Below are 14,009 nucleotides of genomic sequence, written 5' to 3'. Positions count from 1 at the left end.
AACTTAAGTAATGCCAGCACTCCTGAAAAACCACTGGGCAAGTTCACAGAGCTGAAGAGTTTGCTCAGTCTTTTCCATCTGTTATTCCACGTAAGAAAGGTCTGTCCTTTCCAGTTTACTCTGATGTTCAGTTCAGCTGCTAGCAAGAATAGGGGAGTGGAGAATCCACATTCCACTCGTTGGAACTCCAGATCAGAATCACATTTAAGTTTTTCAACTTGGACAATTATCAGATTCACCCAAAACCAAAGCAGTTTCGTAAGCAGATCCTGGGCACACAGCAGAAGTGTGGCCAGCAGGTCGAGGGAAGTGATTCTCCTCCCCTACTTTGCTCTGCTGACACCCCACCTGGACTACTGCATCCAGTTCCGGAGCCTCTATTAAGAGAGGCATGTGGAGATGCTGGAGTCTGTCCAGAGCAGGGCCACAAGGATGATCAGAGAGCTGGAGCACCTCTCCTATGAAGACAGAGTCAAAGAGTTGGGGCCATTCAGACTGGAGAAGAGGTGACCTTATTGTGGCCTTCCAGTCTCTGAAGAGGGCCTACAGAAATGCTGGGGAGGGACATTTTAGGCTGTCAGGGAGTGACAGGACTAGGGGGAATGGAGCAAAGCTGGAGGTGGGGAGTCAGACTGGATGTGAGGAGGAAGTTGTTCAGCATGAGAGTGGTGAGAGCCTGGAATGGGTTGCCCAGGGAGGTGGTTGAGGCCCCATCCCTGGAGGTGTTTAAGGCCAGGCTGGATGAGGCTGTGGCCATCCTGATCTAGGGTAGGGTGTCCCTGCCCATGGCAGGGGGGTTGGAACTAGATGATCTTTGAGGTCCCTTCCAACCCTGACTGATTCCATGATTCTACAAACTCTTTAAGAAATGGTGAAAAACTGATTTGTCATTGTCCTCTTCCATGTGCAACACTATGCTTATAACCAAGAGGGCTGCCAATGCTAGTTCACATTCCTGAGCTATTAAACGAGACAAGTACAGTGGAAGTGAGTCATTTGCCACTCACTAACACGCACACACAAGGGCCAAAAGGTGCCTGTGTATTGTAATCCCAGAAAGGAGGCACACACTTACTGGTAAAAAGTAATAAACAGCAAAAACAATCAGACCAGGTTCAAACAGATGAACTTACCTGCAGACACTTTAAGCAACAAAGGATCCTACCTCACACAGTAGAATCATGGAATGGTTTAGGTTGGAAGGGACCTCAAGGATCATCCAGTGCCAAGCCCCTGCCACAGGCAGGGACACCTCCCACTAGGTCAGATCACTCAAGGCCTCATCCAGCCTGGCCTTGAACACCTTCAGGGAGGTTGTGGATGACAGAAGCACCCAATGTGATCTTTGATCTTTGATCGCATTGGGTGCTTCTGCCATCCACAACCTCCCTGGGCAACCTGTGCCAGTGTCTCACCACCCTCAATGGAAAGGGGTTCTCCTTTTTTTTTTCCACCTGCTTGTTTTCAGTCAGAAAAGGCAAAATCTCAGCATCAGCTTCACACATACAGGCTGAAGCTGATGCAAATGAAACTAGTTATTAGCCTGGGATAAAGGAAATACATCTTGACAAATAAGGGGGGTTTGCCAACTGTGTATAAAACCTTTGAAATGTGTTCACAACTGACTGGAATTTAGATGCACTTTCCTCCTTAAGCCCAGGTAATAGGTCACAAAATGAGGTTATGATTTCTAAGAGGTAATTTATAGCAAAGGGAACAATTGACATGATTTTACCTGCTAAAATGTGAGAATGATACCAGACATTTCACTTAATCTGGTCAAAAGAAGTTCTTTCTACTCTTCTTGTCAATGAGAAGGCAGTTGTCAGGCTACATTTGTATTAATCTAGTTACTAGTGCACAGATCCTAGCATGAATTTCTGTTTTCAGAAATCACATATAGAGCAGGACTGATCTTTGCAGGAGTTGGAATAAGAGAAAATATATGTTAAACTGTGGTTCAGTATCATTCTGATGTTGTACACTGAACACATCCACTGTGCTAAAATCTCAGCCAGGTTTTAGAGCCTGGTACACAGTGACAGACCTTGCTAGCATTTTGCATCAGGCAACCCTCTGAAATCTGTTCCATGACAGCTTTTCAGCTGTGGGATAATTTCAGGTTGCATATATCATTGCAAGTTTCTACAAGATCTTTGAGAGGCAGATGGGCAACATCTATTTCAATGACACATGGGCCTCCAAATGTTTCCCTGCCACTTTCTTTAATAAACTGCCTTTAATCCATTAATACACTTACAAAATAATGAATATAAACACTGGTTAGGATTATTAATTAATGCAGTCATAAACAGGTGTAGTCTTAAACGTGTGATTAATGCAGAGTATAGTTTCTGGGAAGCACTTCATAGTTTCCATAAATACGAAGCAAATGGGAGTCACAACACATTTTAGCAGGAAAATTGGCAAGTTAAGTTCAAGAAGGGATTGCCTGCAACTTAACTCACTCCTGGCATTTTGGAAATCATCTCCTCTTGATTATGTCACCATCTCTCATGTTCTGCATGGAGATCTTAGTTGGCAGCAGAAAGATAAATATGTAACAGAGAGTAGTAGTCAAAATTAAAACTGCTGTCATTGGAACTGAAGGAAATGTGAACATAAGCAAATTCAGCCCTCTAAAATTTAGAGCCATTACCTGTTTAAGCCAGAAGGTCAGAGTTAATGTAAGCTCAAATTGTATTACAGAATGAACTTTTTTAAAGCAACAAGACCATGGTTATGTGCTCCACATTTTACAGGCACACATCAAGCCTCACAAACCTCTCAAAGGTATACATACAACCTCACAGTATCCCAGCCCCATTTCCCAATTCTATCTGTGTTCTCCTAGAAAACACAGACATTCTCTGCTGCCTCTAGTACCAACACCCTGCCACCATATGGTCTTTGCATATAGTCCATCCCCAGAGACATCTGCATCCCAGCTCAGGCATAGCAACTGCTGGCTTGACACAGTCTCAGGAGTCCATAGAATCAGTCAGGGTTGGAAGTAACCACAAAGATCGTCTAGTTCCAGCCCCCCTGCCCTGGGTAGGGGCACTCTACCCTAGGACAGGCTGGCCAGAGCCTCATCCAACCTGACCTTAAACACCTCCAGGGATGGGGCCTCAACCACCTCCCTGGACAACCCATTCCAGCCTCTCACCACTCTCATGCTCACCAACTTCCTCCTCATATCCAGTCTGACTCTCCCCACCTCCAGCTTTGCTCCGTTCCCCCTAGTCCTGTCACTCCCTGATAGCCTAAAATGTACCTCCCCAGCATTTCTGTAGGCCCCCTTCAGATACTGTAAGGCCACAATAAGGTCACCTGGGAGCCTCCTCTTCTCCAGACTGAACAGCCCTAACTCTTTTAGTCTGTCCTCATAGGAGAGGTGCTGCAGCCCTCTGAGCATCTTCATACCCTCGAGTTCCTGAACGGAAGCTGGCATCTCAAAGCACCTTGAAAGAACTGAAGAAATAATCTATTTTCTGCTCTCAGCACTACTTCTTGCACAGTTTCACACATCCCTGCCATTCTTACTTTAAGTGAAAAAGTAGCCATCAGTTGAGTTAACTCTAAGTTGATTGATTGCAAGACTAGCTATTGGAAACCATTAACAACCCCACCCAGATGCTGTTAAGGACATCTGTCTCATATCTTTGAAAAAAGAGAACCAAACAAAAAGAGTACTAGCAGGATCCCAATTCAAAACTGGGCCCTACTTGAACAGGATTAAATCTGCTTGGTGTGCCTATATGAACAAATATGCAATTTAAAGGGGGGCATAGTGTCCATTTATTAACCCACAAGAAGGATCCTTAGCCAGACTAAAGCTGCTGTTATGAAGGACAGGAATAAGGCTTCACTCATGTTGATATAGCAGTATTTTGTACCTGATTCCTAGTTCTGTCATAGACCTCCAGGGGGAGTATGGACAAATTCACCACCCAAATTCTGCCCAGTAGCCTGTTTGTGTATCAGTGGCTGTGTTTTCTTCCATCTGAAGGAGTACATAATTCACAGCCATGATATAACTGTAGAAGAGGTGAATTAGATAGAAAATCCTCATTTACTTTGCAGAGCAAAATACATTAGCCAGGATGCAACTTGAAGCTATTACAACTAGACTGTTCTTAATTTGTCCTTTAGAAGTAGTTCAATTTTCCCTGCATTGTGCTTTATATTCATAGACATTGCTGCACACCCTGGTGAAAAAAAGTCAGACCTGCTCTCCTTCCAACAGCTTATCTCTGTCTGGCTCTTTGCTTTTTTTCCTACATACATGACACCCATGTGTTTACAGTGGTTCAGAGAGGACTGACCCCTCAGCAGCAACAGCACGGTCAGATCACAGTGAGTTCCATGGAAAGACTGCTGGTTAGGTCAGGGAATGCAGGCACAGACTCTCTTACACTCAAATAAACAATTAGCGGGCAAAGAATAAACCAACACATATTCCTGAAGGCTTCGAGGAGAAGAATGAGAGGGAAGCACCCTTTACAGCTCAATTATCAAAGGTTAAAAGCTTAGGACATCTGACTGCAGGGCTTCTAAGCCTCATTGATCTAGGACACACCTGCACATTAAGCAACAAGAACATTTTTAATTGATCATCCCGATTAGATGTGAAGCAGAGAGAGTTGAGCCAGCTGGGAACTGAGCTCTGCCCAGGCTAAAAAAAAATCATCATTCTTGTGTAATTTAACTGCTTTTCTCCCCCCTCTACTGCATTGGATTTTGATATTCTGCATTTATTCCTTTCTGTCAAAAGTCTTAGCCTCTCTGCACACTGACAGATAAATCTCAGCATCAGACATTCCCGGCTCTGACAATGCAAAACCAATTTTGCTTCCAACATTTGCCAAGCCCACAAACTATGTTTGTGTCAGCTTTTTAAGTCGTCCTTTTTTTTCTTCCCCACTGCCCTCTTTGCAACAGTGAGGGGCTCAGCACTTTTTTTAGGGACGACTGCACCCCTCCTTTCTGCTAGTACAATCTTTGACACACACATCTTTGCAACTAGGGAGGACCCCACACACACTTTGTGCTAGTGCAATCTTTGACACACACATCTTTGCAACTAGGGATGAACCCACACACACTTTGTGCTAGTACAATCTTTGACACACACATCTTTGCAACAGTGAGGGGCTCAGCACTTCCTTTAGGGAGGACTTCCCCCTCCTTTCTGCTAGTACAATCTTTGACACACACATCTTTGGAACAATGAGGGGCTCAGCACTTCTTTTAGGGAGGACTGACCCCCTCCTTTCTGCTAGTACAATCTTTGACACACACATCTTTGCAACAGTGAGGGGCTCAGCACTTCCTTTAGGGAGGACTTCCCCCTCCTTTCTGCTAGTACAATCTTTGACACAGACACCTTCAAATGCTTTACAACCCTGTAGCTGACTTATTGCACGGCAAGGGAGTTCTGTGTGTTTTCTGCCTACATCGTACAGGTTTTATGACTCACACAGCATACACACAATTCACATCCTAATCCATATAATCCATGCATATGCACATATAATATTAGAATAGCATGAATTATAATTATTCACATACTTCTGCATGAGATGATTGCACGATGCTGTAGGCAGATGCCAGCTGGGTGCAGGTAATCTTTCAAGGAAGTTATAAAGCTAAAGATAAATGCACAGTTGTAAAATAGGTGCACAGTTCTGAGTCAAAAATCCTGCCTACACAGAATTATCAGCACTGTCTCCACTCATGTGTGGATAAACTATAGCACAGAGTTTAACTTTCTCAGGACCGTTCACCACATCATGAGCACAGCTGGGACCAGGTGAACGCAGCCATGAGATATTCTATATTCAGTGCCACACGCTAGAGATGGAGGGCATTAGAGATGATACTCCCACGCCAGTATCAAACAAATCTGCTTCTTCCTTGCCTTGATTTCCTATTATTTTTTTTTTGGCCAAAACACTTTTTTTTGTGGAATGCTTTTCTATTTCCCTCATAATATAGTGCTTCAAAATACGCCTCTTGGAAAGTTAAAGTGCACAAAGATCAATGAAGCTTTTTAAATGGTTTCTAAAAATGTGATAAATCTTTCTCCTAGTTTCTTCTGTAATAAGCACAATGTTTAGCAACGTAGTTAAAGCAATTTTGGGCTCCTGTAAATCTGACTTAAGCTGTTCTAGCATTAATATGGAGAGGAACACTAAAGAATTAGAAGCATATGTCTTAGCAGCTTTGCCTTTGTGGCTGAACTATTCTCAGTCAATAAGCACGCTCTCAGGTACTCAGGGGTTTTCTTTCTTCTGAGATTAAACTGCAGCTGAGAAAACATAGAATACAAACAGTTGCAACCCATGATGTGTAGTAAGGGAGCAGAGAGATTACTAACAGCAAGTCAGGTACACATAATGCTCCCTTAGCAGAATGTTAGTGCACTTCTAAAACAAAATATTGCCATAGGTTGGTACCAAGGGACTCACCAATCTTCTCTATCACCTGAGATTCACCAATCTCCTGTACTACCTCTGCTCCAAAAGCTAGTGCCACAGTTCTGCAGCTGCTCCAGCTGTCTTTTAGGAGCTGCATGCACAGATGCCATTAACTGCAGTTAAAACTGCTTTGCAGTGTCCATCGCATGGTCTCCATAATACCAAATCACCTAAGCAGTATGAATTGCTTAACATATTTTACGGCTGAGCCACACAAATTAATATTAAATATATTTGAATTAACAAAAAAAAGACACCTCAGCATGTTGGATATAATAGGTAATTGCCAGAAAACTAAAATGCTTTTCTGTGCTTGAAAACAGAGTCATCTGCTTGCTTGTTACGGTGTGAATGTGAATATTCTGCTGAAACTGGGGTAGCTGTTGCTTTCTGCTGCTCTCTGTTACTCAGTGTTTTCAGAGCCTGGGAACAGATGGTGCACCACCTGACTCTGCACACTGTAATGTAAGATTCATTGTGCTTCACAGGAAATCAAAGATCAAGCAACATTGCAGAAGGTGAAGCAGCACCTCAGCAACCAGCAACACAGTATGATACAGTCAAGTGGTGGAGCGAGAAAGCAGAGAGAGAGAAGGGGAGAAAGGGAGAGAAAAGAGGAGCTATAGAGACTTATCTGAGCTTCTGAGGTTTATTTTGCTTTCTTCTTTCACCTCTTATTTTATGCCTCTTATTTATTTTATTACCTTAAGTCCATTCTCTATTCTTTGGGAAATGTTCCAAAGAAGAAACTTTAATTCTTAGGCTACCAAAAGTTCAGATCTGTCAATCAAAATCTGAACATTTAGAATCGAGAAAGTTACTTGATTTGTTTCATTCCTTCATTTTCACTGTAACAAATGTGTGTTTATAACATTAACATCTTCACCAGTATTTTAAAGTCCATTCAAAGCATCAGGTGGTTTTATAGCTGTAAAGAACCACCACTCTCAGCACAAGCTAGACACTCAGAGTAAGTTATCCATCATTCCCTCTCTTTGCCCTGGCTTTCTCTTTCTAGACAGTACGTTTAGGCCTGGGCTATTCCTGTATGGAACTTCAGAGATCACAGATATATGCAGAAAAAAAAAGTCAACCTTCTCCCCTAGCCATAGACTATATGAAGCCAGCAGGAGGGCATTAAACACTGAATTGAAAGGCTGCCTTCAAAACACCCTGACTGATGGGATAAATCATAGAATCACTTCGGTTGGAGAAAACCTTTAAGGTCATTGAGTCCAGCCATTAGCAAGTCTGGTATTAAACCACGTCCCTTAGCACCACATCTCTGTACCCTATAAACACTTGCAGGGATGAGAATTCAACTGCCTCCCTGGGGACCCTGCTCCACTGTTTGGGAACCCTTTCTGTGAAGAAGTTTCTTCTCACATCCGGTCTAAGCCTGGTTCAAATTGAGGCTATTTTCTCTCATGCTATCACTTGTTACTAGGGAGATGAGATCAACACCCACCTCACTACAACCTCCTTTCAGTTAGCTGCTCACACCAAAGCTTTTGAGTCTACTTGTGAGTTCCCAGTGACTCATTGTAGATGTTAATGTACAGCCTGGTGCTTCAATAACTGACATCAAGGAAGTACTTTCAGAAACTCAAAAGTCAAATTCAAATTTTAAGTAAATATTTTCATTCTTGTAGATATTCAGAAGCTGTAACAACATGGTCCTAGGAACTGGCTCTAGATGGCCTACTTCAGCAGAAGGGTTCAATCAAATGACCTTCAGAGGCCACTTCCAATCTCAGCCATTCTGATTCTGTGAAAATCGCCCAGAGACCGATATTGATCTGGTTTCCAAATGTGGTGCTCATAGCACCTTGCTTCATTTCAGATATACAGCTGAGCTCATGCCTGTTGGGAAGACTTATGAATCAGGACATGCTCTTTAACTATCTTTATTGGAAACACAGGGATACAGTATCTTGAAGATTGAGTCATAGGTCCTGAGTCACCTTCCTAGAAGCAACCGAATTTAGAAGCTTACTGTAAAACCCTGCACCGCTCATCACCAACCTCAACATTCAAAAGGAAATTTATTTACTTTTCTACCTCTTACCAAGAACATATTTATTACCACTGCAGAGCAATTTGCACATCTCAGCTTTAAACAGAATACAGAGAGGACTGGGCTTGCCAGGAAGAAGCTGGGTGATTGTCACAAGCGGGGCTATGTATTCAGCCCAGAGCGGTCCTTCTGCAGCATCATTCTTTGTACACAAAGTGAAGCTGAGGCACCGTGTTCATAGGGTCCACTTTTTCAAATCTAAGCTGTGCACTGACAATAAGATAACCAATATAACTGAAGTGATACTCTTTTTTTTCCCCACAAGTATATGGCAAATATTTCATCTGGCTTTAGTTCCAAAGAAGTGGCTTTCTCTGTTAGTTCTTTCTTAAGGTGACTCTGTATAGTGAAGCTATCAAACTAATGAAAACATTTCAGTGAGGGGATTTCAGCAGTTTTAGGAAGGAATAGCATCTCATTCCCCTGATCTAAAAATATTATATCCTTTCCAGAACAGAATAGCTAAAAGTATAAGAATGAGAGGATCAAACCCCAGACTTTCTGCATTTCTCAGAGTCTTCAAAAAAGGACACTTCTTTGGAACAGCAATGTGAAAGCTCATCTCTAAGTGGCTTCTTTGGGGGAGGGGAATGCAGTGAGCAGCAATGTCTATATTTTTAACCAATATTTTGCAGGAAGATCATAGGATCATGGGATGTTAGGGGTTGGAAGAGACCCAAAGAGATCAAGTCCAGTCCCCCTGCCAGAGCAGGACCACACAGTCTAGCTCAGGGCACACAGTAACACATCCAGACAGGCCTTGAAAGCCTCTAGAGAAGGAGACTCCACAACCTCTCTGGGGAGCCTATGCCAGTGCTCTGTGACTTACAGTAAAGAAGCTCACCCTTGTTTTGAAGGGGAACCTCCTGTGCTGCAACTTACATCCATTGCTCCTTGTCCTATCCCAGGGAGCAAGTGAGCAGAGCCTGTCTCCCCACTCCTGACCCACAGCCCTCAGCTCTCAGTCTTCTCTTCTCTAGATGGAGTCTCACCAGGGCAGAGTAGAGGCAGAGGAGAACATCCCTTAATCTGCTTGATCAATAGCTTTATCAACCACAATACCTTCCCTCTCTGGTCACTATGACCTTTTTACTCCCAGTGGAGTTAAATATACTGAAGGCTCTTCAATCTCCACATTCCCTTCTCTATAAAGACTTCAACTGGCCTTCTTCTCTCCCACTACTTTATCTTCTCTGTTTTCTCAACTGCCAACCAGTAAGTGATTTTCTCCCACTTTCCCTGGTGTACCCTCCCGTCCTGCATGACTTACGCAGATTTCCTATCTTCTTTAATACATAACTCATCATCCACATCCTATTTGTCTTTCTAAGACAAGGACTATCTCACTCCAAATATTTGCCTTTCACTCTGCCAAGACCAAGTAGCCTTTCTGTTTCCCTGGACAAACTCAGACAAGAACAGCAACAAAACCCTGTCATTCACAGACTGGGTTGAGCCCTGTGGGTCTCCACTCCATGCTTCATGCCACCACCCAGGTTAGTTCTGTGGTCCATACTAGATCTGCTCTTCACAGGTTTTATAAGCAGCTTGTAGCCACTGATTATTCCTTTCTAAAACATCAACCAAAGAAGAGATGCACAACTTCAGGACTGCTTTTACATCAATCCCCCAAGAGATTTGTGTCACCTAAGCATTACCAGTGAGCAGCAATCTCTCCTTGCTTGCAGGAAGCTGGGCTCCTGAGCACTTCTGGTTGTGGTATCTTTGTGTTGTTCCTCATACTAAAACACCAAAAGAGTGCAACCATGTTGCCAGGTATGAGATGGGGCATATCCAACCATTCGTGGCTCACATAGTCTTGCTTGAAACAAGACAGAAGAAGGTGAGGATATCAGAATACTGGTCTGTGCTTTTTGTTTATTCATTTATCCATTTGTTTTGCAGATGGTACTCTCTCTTCTCCACATTCTTCCCCCCAGAAGAAGATTATGACAACTGAATACAAGAGCTGTGTGCCAGCAACAAGCAGACCAATGTTTCAGGAGCCACTGGAATACACCTGGTGTAGCTACCTATGAGTGTATACAGATTGAGGCCTCAAAACCAGAAGACAGTAAATGTGGAGGAGTTGCCAGTCTCCCTGACTCGAGATTTCTCAACAAACAGCCTGGAAGCTCTGTCTCCATGAAGCTGGGGAGAGCGAGGGGCCAAATATTATTGTAAGAGGGTTAAGAGCAATCACAGTGTGAAAAAAGTAAAGAAATTAATACCTTCACCTCCTTGTGAAACAAGACCTTCTCCAGGATGTATCCAGCTGTTAGGTTCTTGATCCAGCTTCTTCTCTGACACATTGACAGCTTTTGCAACTTCCTGTGATTCAAGAACAAAATTGTTCAGCGAGGAGCTTCTGCTTTTTAAACTTCAAGACGTGGCAGCATTATGAGCCTGAGCTCCATTCAGACTTTGGACAGCTTGCTTGAGCTAAGGAGAATGGATATGATAACACAAACTTAGAGGTCATGGTCACTTGTTGGTGTTGTTGCTGTTATTCTCTAAGTCATTTTTGTACTGCCCTTGAAAGTCACAAACAACAAACACTAACCAAGAAGACATTTTGCTGGAAGCTTTTGTGCTCTGAAAATAATGATTTAAGCCTTGACTTTTCCCTGTTATTTTGTCACTGTTCTCAAAGCAGAGTTGTGACTTGCCAGCTTTGCTTCTTGGAGAATAATGAAGGAAAGCAGCTGAACATCAGAAACAGAGCTCATGATGAGCTTGTCATTTGAGTTGAACAGCAGGGGCACCGCACTTGGTAATCATTACTACTGCCTAATCTACTGCATGTTTTCTAAGTCAGTAGAGATTAGAGCAATGGTGCTTCAGACATCCATTGGGAATAGGGCTAAAAAGGAATCATGAAAATTAGGGGTAAAAATAAGAATGTGTAATATACACATGTTAATGTTTCTGCACCCAGTCTTGCTGGCCTAGTAAAAATGCTGCTTGCTGCTCTGCTGGAGTCCCACCTTTGGGAGCTGGCTGCAGAGTCTTAACAAAACAGAGAGACTATGGGCTCTTGAGGCTCTAATATATTTAGAAACTCATTGAGAACACTTGTCCACACAGGGAGAAGTTTCCTAAGCTACGTGCTTGGGATTAGGCGGCGTGGTTGCCAACAATGTTAATGGGAGTTATTCTTGCCTCTGAAAATATCAGACTAACTCTCTAATAAAGTAATTTCCTCCACTATTGGTTTAAGCTCTTCATGCCAAATTTCTGACCTCAGTTACTTACTTGACGTCCAAGGTTGTTTTTTTGGATTGGGTTGCAATGAATCAGTGCCTGCAGGCAAGAGAAACAATTGCTCAATAAAATTCAGAGACGAGCAGTACATCTAGGACTAATATGGTCTGCTTCTAAGACATATTTTTGTACTGCTATACTCCATGAATAAACCACCAGTAGGGGACATTACATGCTTTATAAATAGAAAGCCTGGAAAGTAACTTCCCAGGCAAAAATAAAAAGAAGTAGCTAAAGGAACAGCCAGATGAATGAATCCAATGGTTAATCAAGGTTCGTTTCTGGCCCTTCTCCTTGGGACTGGCAGAGCTGTTCAGCACGATGTAGGAGGTGGCAGCTAAAATGACAAATGCAAGCTTTGCAACCCAGAAAGTCTGCTACCTCTTAGGGCATTGTGGCTTACCACTGCATTGCAGGGAGCCAGAGATTGGCCCACCAGCTAACCAAATCACCGCTTTAGAAAATGGTCACTAAGATGCAGTGACTCTGAGAGACCAGGAAGACCAGCGTTTGAGAGCTGAGTGGGGAGACGGTACATGAGCAAAAGGCATATGTCACCTTTTAATCATAGAATCAGTCAGGATTGGAAGGGACCTCAAGGATCATCTAGTTCCAAGCCCCCTGCCACGGCCAGGGACATCTCAAACTAGATCAGGCTGTCTAGAGCCTCATTCAACTTGATCTTAAACACCTTCAGGGATGGGGCTTCAACCACCTCCCTGGGCAAGCCATTCCAGGGTCTCACCACCCTCATGGTGAAGAACTTCTTTCTAATACCCAGTCTGAATCTACCCATTTCTAGCTTTGTTCTATTCCCCCCAGTCCTATCACTACCTGACAGCCTAAAAAGTCCCTCTCCAGCTTTCTTGTAGCCCCCCTTAAGACACTGAAAGGCCACAATAAGGTCACCTTGGAGCCTTCTCCTCTCTAAACTGAACAGCCCCAACTCCCTCATTCTCTCCTCATAGGATAGGAGATGATGATTCCAAACTGGGGTGACAACTTGAAACAGAACTCCTGATCTAGGACAGTGCATAACTCTTTCTTTCATTGTACTAAAGGGAAAAGACATTTTTCTGGTCATTTTGGCATGAAACTTATTGTCGTTGTGATACTTCATTACAGGGGAGAAGAGAAGCTGGAACACATTTTTTCTTCTATTAATCTGTCTAGTTTGTGTCTCACAGAGACATGCAATATTTTTTTTTCTCTTTTCAGATTTCTAGAGATGCTTTAAGTAGCTGGGATAAGTGAAATTCCATTTTCCAGCACAGGCAAGGTTCTAAACCACCAAGGCCATGTAAAAGGATGTTGCTTGAATTCTCATTTCCATAAAGCCAAACCAAAAACTGCTATGAGGAGAGGCTGAGGGAGCTGGGGGTGTGCAGCTCAGAGGAGGCTCAGGGGTGACCTCATTGCTGTCTACAACTACCTGAAGGGAGGCTGTAGCCAGGTGGGAGTTGGTCTCTTCTCCCAGGCAACCAGCAATAGAACAAGGGGACGCAGTCTCAACTTGTGCCAGGAGAGGTGTTAGGAGGAAGTTGTTGCCAGAGAGAGTGATTGGCATTGGAATGGGCTGCCCAGGGAGGTGGTGGAGTTGCCATCCCTAGAGGTGTTGAAGAAAAGCCTGGATGAAGCACTTAGTGCATGGTCTAGTTGAATGGACAGGGCCAGGTGATAGGCTGGCCTGGATGACCTTGGAGGTCTCTTCCAACCTGATTGATTCTATGATTCTATTTAATACTAATCTGAAAATACGTGACAGTGATTTAATTTAAGCAAACTAATTGTTGTTATGAGGTTATAAGTGTTATCATGTCATAACAATATATGTAGTTTTGATTCCTTTTCTACCTGTAGAAAAATTACTTTGTGTGTGGTATCTGCTTTTTTGAACAGAATGAACATGATAATGGGAAACAACATGACTAGCTTAAATGCTATACATGCTTTGGGTTTGCATCATGCTGAGCATCGTGGCTTTGATCCAACAAGTATATAACTATATTTAACTTTAAACACCAGAGCAATCTACCATGTATACTGCACCTGCACAGCTCGCAGCTCACTGTGGTCTCCAGCTGACCCTTTCCCACCAGTGGAAAAACACTCAGTGGGCCACCACACATGCTGGTCTTCAGATTATTCACACCAGAGGAACCTGTTGAAGTCACAGATGCTCTATT

The 14,009-nt window shown here is 43.2% G+C and overlaps 1 long non-coding RNA gene across 5 annotated transcripts in view; it reads right to left on the bottom strand.

Moving 5' to 3' along the window:
• The window catches only part of LOC135187928 (uncharacterized), a 66,886-nt gene that overhangs the window by 26,239 nt on the left and 26,638 nt on the right, over positions 1–14,009 (bottom strand). For 4 of the 5 annotated variants that reach the window (XR_010307503.1, XR_010307505.1, XR_010307506.1 and 1 more), the window contains 3 exons: positions 13,873–13,984; positions 11,815–11,862; positions 10,791–11,001 (listed from right to left, as the gene is read on the bottom strand). This is a non-coding gene — a long non-coding RNA (uncharacterized LOC135187928). The remainder of the gene's footprint in view (positions 1–10,790; positions 11,002–11,814; positions 11,863–13,872; positions 13,985–14,009) is intronic. The other variant, XR_010307504.1, reaches the window with a different exon arrangement.

The sequence above is a fragment of the Pogoniulus pusillus genome, chromosome 28 (assembly GCF_015220805.1).
Source record: "Pogoniulus pusillus isolate bPogPus1 chromosome 28, bPogPus1.pri, whole genome shotgun sequence".
Lineage (NCBI taxonomy): Eukaryota > Metazoa > Chordata > Aves > Piciformes > Lybiidae > Pogoniulus > Pogoniulus pusillus.
The sequence above is the reverse complement of the archived record's forward strand: the minus strand, read 5'-3'. Positions and strand labels throughout refer to the sequence as shown.